General features: G+C 43.0%; 1 long non-coding RNA gene across 5 annotated transcripts; it reads left to right on the forward strand.

The window, feature by feature from the left end:
• The first annotated feature begins 681 nt into the window (after positions 1 to 681).
• On the forward strand, positions 682 to 8,356 carry LOC119286583. 5 transcript variants are annotated; one of them, XR_005140550.1, is made up of 11 exons: positions 683 to 940; positions 1,023 to 1,174; positions 2,080 to 2,961; positions 4,312 to 4,410; positions 4,532 to 4,669; positions 5,024 to 5,104; positions 5,672 to 6,615; positions 6,937 to 7,145; positions 7,340 to 7,407; positions 7,485 to 7,553; positions 7,923 to 8,356. It is a non-coding gene; the product is annotated as an uncharacterized LOC119286583 (long non-coding RNA). The 5 variants fall into 5 exon arrangements; XR_005140549.1 differs by having other exon boundaries at positions 2,080 to 2,179; positions 2,905 to 3,759; positions 6,937 to 7,407; XR_005140547.1 differs by having other exon boundaries at positions 689 to 940; positions 2,080 to 2,179; positions 2,905 to 2,961; positions 6,937 to 7,407.
• The last annotated feature ends 342 nt before the right edge of the window (positions 8,357 to 8,698 follow it).

Below are 8,698 nucleotides of genomic sequence, written 5' to 3' on the forward strand. Positions count from 1 at the left end.
CGTCGAGGCGATGGCCCGAAAACTTTTATTCGCGATGACGACCTTGGGACCGACCAAGCGTCACCAGACAAACTAGTCCTATACCTGGACACTCGAGAGAAGAACCGGGGCTCCCCCACCCAGCCGCCGCCGTCGCCGCCAGAGCGACGAACGGAAGGAGGGGAGCCAGCGGTTTAGGTACAGGAACCGCTATCCTCGATCGCGATCGCGTGGGAGAGCATATGAGCATCTTGTGCATGAAACCAAGACCCTGCTGAAACTCGGGATAATATTTGTGTAGAATGGGTGAAACGTTTTGCTAATGGGCGTAGCACATTTAGCTAGGAAAGGTTTGCATTAGTAAGTTGTAAAACTTGAATCCAAGTGCCACCGGGTTGTATCGGTTTGGTGGTAACTTTGGGAGGTTTCCAGCTATAAAGAAAAGAAACACGCGAGTAGCCATCATCCCCAAGAACAACAATCAGTACTCCTTTTTCCCAGAATTAATCACTGGCTGATAAATGAAATAGAGAAAGAAAAAAACTTAATCACTGGCTGGTACGGTGGTACCCTAATAAAAAACGAAAAGAGACTGAGCCGAAGTTGGGGTATAAAAGGAAATTCGCGCGCAGCGAGGGAACGAGAGGTATTTCATCCGGGGTAGGGGTAGGATCGGGATTTGACGTCCTAGGGTTGCACAAATAGCCCAGCCGCACCCCTCATCCCCTTCTTCTATCTATCTCCTGCGGCGGCTGGAAATAGATCTCTCCACTTTCCGTGCGGCGCCAGCTGCTCCGTCTCTCTCCTGCTGCGTTGCGTGCGCAGGTAGGAAAGGAATCTGGTCATGGAGTTGGAGATTTGCATCAGAGAGGCGCAAGGGGAGGTCTCTCTCTGCTCCCCCCTCTCTATGAAAAGAGAGAGTACGGAGACCCAATCTTACGTCGCCTGCCTGCGTCATCCGGTATGCATTTGTTTACTGATTTCTTGGCCCTGCCTTTTCCCCCTTTGGGTATTTGATTTCCCCCTCATCCTGCATCCTGCAGGGACTGCTGGTTGATGCGATGCATCCCATCCCATCCCCACCCCAGGAGCGATGCATCCGTACGCGGTCACGGATCTGCACGCCCTACGCCCTCCCTAGCCTGTTACCAACGGAGGCAGGATATTACTGGATGTGTCAGATGCTTGTTAAAGTGTGAGATGCAACCCATCTGTTTTCTTTTTTTCTTAACCCAAGGAAACATCGGGGCCATTTTTCTTCTTCTTAAAATTCCCGTATAGATTTTGATAATGGTGGATGGTTCCTTTCATTAGAAAAAGAAACGATACTGTACAGAAGGATTACTTGTATTTATTTTTCAGTGGAAAAGGGAGGAGGATGAATAAGTCGTTTTTGATTTTTGGACCAATTTTCAATGGAGACGGCTTATGCTTTATATTTTTTTCTATCTTGTTCCTTTTGCAAACGATTTTGAAGGGTGATACTAATTGTAGCGTTTAAGTACTTTTTTTGTCACGGTGGGATTTGCCAACTGCAAGGCTTTAAATTGTACTATTGTACCTTCCAAGTCTGCAAACGCAGATTGAGTGATGACCGATGAATAATATCTGGACATAGACTGAATTGCTTGACAATTTGTTTCTTGTCCCGATGTGTGCCAAAGTAAATTCTAATATGTTTTATTTAACCAAATAAAATAAGCTTGTGTACCAGGACAATTCTACTCCTGGCCGGCATGTAGTAGTAACGTTACTTGCACCCATAGACCTATTGTAAGTAAACATTTCTTTTTCCGGGGACTATAATCCGGGCTTACATAGGATGCTAGCACTTTCATCATGTTCAAAGCATCTCTCATCACAAACATAAATTAGTTTAAGGTTTATCCCAAGTCAAATCTCTCAACTTTGACTGTCAATAGTTTTGCAATACAAGGTTTAATTTCTACCTGATTCATCATGAAAAGTAGTTTCATAATATGTATTTTGTCCACTTGTAATTGTATATATATGTCATAAACTGCTTATATTTGTGACCAGAGGAAGGTCAGTGTAGTGAATAACTTTGTTTTGACTCCTTGATCTCCATTTGGCATGTAGATTACATTCATGGTGCAACAAGTGAGATCTGGTGAACATTCATGTGGCACTTGCAAAGCTCCATTGGGACGAACTTCCTTACCAACCAGATGAGTATTCGGTGAGTAAGAGCATCTACAACCACACACACCAATTTGAGCCCTCCACATGTCGGCGGATGTGTCCGGGTGCCAGTCATACCGAGCATTTGGGCTGGGTTTGCCGGGTCCGGTTGGGTGCCATTTTCCTGTTCTGGCAGTGACCGGGCAGGCCGCCCGCAGTGGCGGTGCCAGCTAAAATAATCTGTGGGGTCAACGGTATTTTTTGTGAATTTTTTCTTCACGATGAACAGTGATTACACATAGCTTCGCCACTGGCCGCCCGGACGTTTAGGGTGGTACTGGGGCTCCATTTGTAGATGCTCTAATGACAACCGGCTAAAATATAATATGAAAACTTTGTCAAAACTATATTTGCACGGCTCCTGAATTTTTGTCAAGTTGATGTCATTATTTGCATGTTTTTTTCCAAAAAAAACTAGCACTTATATATACGATTTGTTTAGAGTTTTTAACTTGAACCAATTTTTCTTGGATATGCTGAAGGAAATGGGGAGCTAGTGGGCGCCGAGAACACTTGATGAAATCCTCTTAAGTAGTACCACATTGTTTAATAGAAATTAGTAGGGGTCTTTATTTGGCAACTGCTTAGACTTAATTCTTGTCATTTGGTCCTCCATTTTTTTCTTAGTTCCGTTCATGTGCTCCTATGCGTTACTAGTTCATACTTGGCTTTGCTACTTTGTGATGAAGTATATTTACAAATTTCACTTGAGCAATGACGCAGATTTCATATCTTTGATACTATCTTCAAGGGGGAAGTGCACGTGGAAGTTGAACAAAGGTGTCCTTACAGTTACTCTTTTGCTTTGCTTGAATTCGATGGAGTCATGCAACTTTTACATGCTTATGATTGAAATGTCGTTTATTCCATCATGATTGTGGAATTTTAGTCTATAAGAAGTTACAATGATGCGTCGGTCCTTACTACTCAGAAGATGATACGTAAACACCGTCAATTGGTCAGTGATAATGGGATTTCAAAACTAAACAGGGGATGAATTCAGATAATATGTGATTGATATTATGTGATTTATACTTATTAGATTCTTGTGCGACAAAGTCATTTGAATAATAAGCTTAACTTCATGCCGACTATGTTCATGTTGTAATTTTCGGACTTAGCCATTTTTACGACTCACTCCCTGGTTTGGCCCACGATAACATTCCATGGGCTACCTATAGCCAAGAAAACCAAACCCAACAACAACGATTGGGGCCGGCCCAATTCCACCCCAACGGCCTGATTTAGTCCAGTAAAGCCGAGCGCACCACCATATCGAGCTTCTTCCTCCCCGAAACCCTAGTCAGATTTTGTAAGGCGACGGCGGGGTGAGGGTTTCTGGCCAAAGTTGGGAACGCGGCGGCAGCAGAGAGCTTCCTTCCAGATTGGGAGGAGGCCGCATGAGAGGGGCCATGAAGCCATCCAGAGCTTGGATGGGTGGTGTGAGAAGAAGGGCGCATCTCGCCTGGTTAGGGAGCCAGCAGGGGAGGCTCCACAGGGAGCAGGTTGATGGTGGTACCATCCCCCCAGAGCCCAACCTTACCCAAGGTCCAGCTCGAAACTTGGCTCTTCTTCGAGGTAATTTGTCTCAAGCCACACAAAACCATGTTTTCTGTTGGTGAAAATCACCAGGTCTTGCACAAATCTTTCCTAAAGAAAGCCTTTTTTGCATGATTCAATATCTTGCACCAATGCATTCCAAGGAATCCTTTTTTTTGGCATGGTTGATTAGGTATCTGGCACCATATATCCCAAGAGAAGGGTTTTGACATAGCTGATTCAGTTATTTGCCAGCGTTCTATATAAATGGCAACACTTGTAGTTGGTTACAGTTCAGTTCATTTGAAAAAACAGAGAAAACGTCATGTTAAGGCCTTGTCCTAAGTTCACCTTCTGTAGAGCTGGTCTAGAAAAGGTTTAGATTGGCTTTGCAAAATTCGTGGGTTGCTGGCTTTGCAAAATTCGTGGGTGCTGTGTGTCAAATACTTAGAAGTTAAATTAGCAAACTATGGGGTTCGATCAGTACAGGTCTCATGTGTATATTAGATCAGATTATGCCGCGTCGCTTCTTTTTAAGGCATCTAAATGCCTGCTATCTGGTGCAACTTTTAATTTCATGACTCGTTACAGGTTTATCTTCAGCACCAGTCACACAAAATGCTATTGACACATTGGCGTTGGCAAGTCCTGCAACAAGTTGTGGTATACCAACGGTTGTGTCAACTGAAGGTAAAGTGACAAACTAATATGCTTCTATGATCTATGGTCTGAAGTACTTATCTTTCATACTTGGGTGATCCCAACTATCCAACTAGTAGGCATCTTGACAAATGCATCTTGACAAATGCAGGTAAATCACCAAGCAGTTTACCGGTGCTGAGAAGTCCATCCTTGGGCACTACATTTGTTGCACCAGTCTGGCCCACTGTGGTCCGTAGCTTACCAAGTCGGTGTAAAAGCACTGCACTCACTTTGTTGAAGAATGCTGGTATATTAACGAAACGCTCCTGTTTTGTACATTTTTGTAATCATCAATGGTAGAATGTTAGCCCTCCCGTTTTCTGCACAGTACAAAGCTCAGTCTGCCCAACTGATACATTCTATCATTAGCTGTACTAGTTATAGTTAGTCATCAATGGTAGAATGTTAGTCTATCTGTGCCCTTTTTAAGTTGGTCAACTTTTTGCAGGTGGCAATCCTGTTGCCACCACATACATTTGGTACCCTGGCAGGCTCTTCTTTTTTGGATCTGTTGCAATTGTTCTCATTAAATATAACATTGATTTTTCTTAATGCAGACATGGCTATCCACTGCCCCTTTTAATTGCTTTGCTTGTTGCAGGTTCCTCTGCTACACTGGGGTCACAGATGAAACACCACCGATTTTGTACCTTGGCTGGAGACCAGTCAGTCACAAATTCAGGTAACTTGCCATCCCTTTTGTTAAATACACCTGCTTTCTGGTACGTGTTTATTCTGTTGATTCACAATTTTTGACTGTCAATTGTCAGCTGTATTCTCTGCATATAGCGATGCCAACCTGTTGTATGTGTGAGCATTTTGGTACTTTTAACCTGTATGTATGCATTTTAAGTTCCCATGACACGGTATTATGTGCCCCCTCTCATTTCATTTACTTGAACACACAATTGTTGTTTTGTATGGATGTGTTCTCTGTTTATTCTTTTTGGTTATCATCTGCATATTAAGATTATGGTAAGAAGTTTCTCATCGGTTCTCGCATTCAGAGTCTCTTCTTTCACATGGTTTTTCTAGCCCTTATGCTAATGTTCTGCAAATTTCGAACAAGCTATGATCGCTTGCCATATATGTACAAGTTTTATTTTGAGAAAACTTCCTAAGAATTATGTTTTCATCTCTGTTCATTCGTTTCATTTCTACACTTGTTACACACATTGAAATTAATTAAGCTTAAGTTTTCTCAGTGCAATGCTACATTTGGCTACCTAACTTGTGCAATGTGATGCAGGTGAACGATATATTGGTGAGGACAGCCATTTTCAGCGTGGTAATAGTACAGCTTTGAGGGAGAGAGTATTAGCCGATACCAGTCAAACAGCTACTAAAGCGCTCAGTTTTAAGGCCAGATACAAGAACTTTATCAGACCATTACTGGTTAACCGATGTTTGATTGCCCCGTGTGGAATAAACGATCCGTGGATGATATTTCTGCAACGTCAAACCTTCAGCATCCTTGGTCACAATCCTTGCTATTTGAGTAGCTTTGACATCACATCCTATGAAGATACTTGTAAGGATGGCGAATTTGAGACTTTTCTGGACCTTCTTGTTAGCAGGAAGGGTTACATTTTGAAGATTGGGACTCTTCCTTTTCCACTATTGAACCATTAATGTATGACCACGGACTGAAGCAGCCGTATGACGGGACCAACGAACCATTCTACAAAGGGGAATGTGATGCTTCGTACGATAATAAGACGGGAATTGCAAGCTTGTCTTACATCATTTGGAAGGACGATAAGATCATTTACTCAGAAGTTTTCTCAGACCTCAAGTGCTCTTCATCAAATGAAGCTGAAATTCATGCTGCGTTAGCGCTTCTTTACAAGGCTGAAGAACTCAAGATCAGCAAACTCCATCTATGGACTGATTCCAGAACAGCGGCTAGTGTCTTAACTGGCGAGTTGTCAATCCCTTGGGACCATGCCCACCGTGACTTTTTTCTGACCTTAAGGGGCATGAGGAAGCGGTTCAGTCGGTTGGTGGTCACCTGGAGGCCCAGGGAGATGCTGTTTTTCCCAGACGAGCTTGCAGAGATTGCGAAGTCCCCTGGCTGTGATTTACGTGCTTCCCATACTACTGCTCTGGAGAAATGGTCCGGCCACCTACGGGGCCTCCCTGTCCACCACATTGAATGGACAAACAAAACGGCCACAGCAGTTCGAAAATTCAGTATGTTCTCTTCTCTTGATTTATGCTTCATTGTTAGTGTTCTTCATACGAGACATGAACTATTTGCTTGCTGTGTTCTGGAAAGGTTTACAACTTGTTAACCTATTTGTGGTTTTTCATAGGAAGTTACAGTTTTCATGGTAGGGTCCCCTGATAGGTCTAGTACTTGTTTAAGTAACATATTTCTAGCCTGGACCTTGTAGTTGTAGGTCTACAATTGATTTTTTTAAGCGACATATTTCTGTGCTGTATTAGTTCAGAGGTAAATTTGTATGGATAGTTCAAATATTTTCCTGGAACTAAGTTATATTTATGCTGCAGAGAACAAGATATTGGATGAAGAATTGTATGGCATGAGCGGTCCTGATGTCTATTTTGTTGAAGTTGAAGAGTGCCGTAAGTTGGACTGCTTGGTGGTGCTTAAATAGACACTGCATGCAAGTAAACTGAAAGTGTCCCTCAACAATTATATGGAGAAGTCTGAATGTTTCAAGGAACAATTGGGAACTCTCGTTCACGAAAGTTAACAGGTACATTTTTCTCCAGAGCTTCACAGCACCTTCACCAGCAAATCTTGCATAGGGTCAGTGCATGGCACTTTCACCACTGGATCTGTCAACCACTCTCCCCCGTCTAGAGAGCTGGTGGTGGTGTTGGATTATTCTGTACCTAAAGAAGTGTATCACAAGAGAGGTGCATTCCATGTGGTGCTTGTGACGCCCAGTGAACGGGAGAAGATGACTGAGTATATCCCGGAGTTGTCTGCATTGAGCTTTGTCTATTTCAATGGAGGTTGGTATCATAATTTACTTGCTGTTCTTTGGTTCGTTGGTGCTCATCTCTGATGATGTGTCGATGTACGTTTGCAGTTAGATTCCCATTGAACAAGAAGCCAGATCAAGGGCAGAAGAATAAAGGCCCGAAGGAATAGAACTGAGGTGTGTAGCTCCATTATTTTTTACTTGATGCTATTGGTTCTTGACCTGCATTTGTTGATGAAGTCCTGTTTACCTCGTAACAGAGGCTATGATGGTTATAAGATGTGGTAATGATTGGTAGTTGCTTTTGTCGCGGCTTCTTGTTGCCTGTTTAACTTGTAACAAAGGCAGTGGTGGTTATAGGAGGGAGTAATAATTGATACTCCCTTCGTCCGAAAATACTTGTCATCAAAATGGACAAATGATGACAAGTATTTTCGGCCGGAGGGAGTACTAGTTGTGTAGTTCATTTGTTGTCTCTGCTTCTTGTCAGCTGACTTGTGTTACACTAGCAGGCAGCCGACTGATGAATAGTGTTCATGTGTGCAGAAAAGCTGGTCTCGAGAATGGTCATCATGTCGACAACCCTAAGTGAAGGCTCGGGACTCATCAGGAGAAAGCTTTTTTTGGAAGGATATCATGCCTTGAAGCAAACGGCTGCTTGATATGCTAAGTTCCTAGGCAGCAGGGTGTTTTTTTGTAGTAGGTCTGAACAACAGATGATGTTGTGCGCTGATGGTAGTATATCTGCTCCGAGTACTGGAACTCGTCGCTTGCTTCAGTAATAGACCAGTATGTTTCCGAATCAGCTGTGTAATACTCCCTCTGTAAACTAATATATAAAGAGTGTTTAGATAACTAAAGTAGTTATCTAAATGCTCTTATATTAGTTTACGGAGGGAGTACTATAAATTTCATCAAGACATCCTAATACTGTGCAATGTGAATCAGCTTGTGATTTATGCTCTCTATTATTCCATTTCTCCACCTATTGCCATGCCCTTTGACCCTTTTTTGTTTTTGAGGGGTCATTATGGTTCCTTCCTCCTTTCCTTGTACCAAAGCCTTCCCCACGAGCCCAGAGCTTGAGCGGATGGTTTCCGCTGCTCAAGAGGCTGCCTGCAGATAGCGGAGAAGAAAATGTGTAATGATCGCCGCAACAGCAGAATGTCAGGCCAGGGCATTGGGAAGGCGATTTGAGTGAAATGTCTCGTTAGTCCATGAAAACGAATTGAATAAACTAGAAAATCGTCAACAAAATCTGAAGTGATCCTTCTCTGATCCGTAAGAAGTTGTGTGTGTGTGTGTGTGTGTGCGTGCGTGCG

This window comes from Triticum dicoccoides, chromosome 4A (assembly GCF_002162155.2).
Source record: "Triticum dicoccoides isolate Atlit2015 ecotype Zavitan chromosome 4A, WEW_v2.0, whole genome shotgun sequence".
NCBI lineage: Eukaryota > Viridiplantae > Streptophyta > Magnoliopsida > Poales > Poaceae > Triticum > Triticum dicoccoides.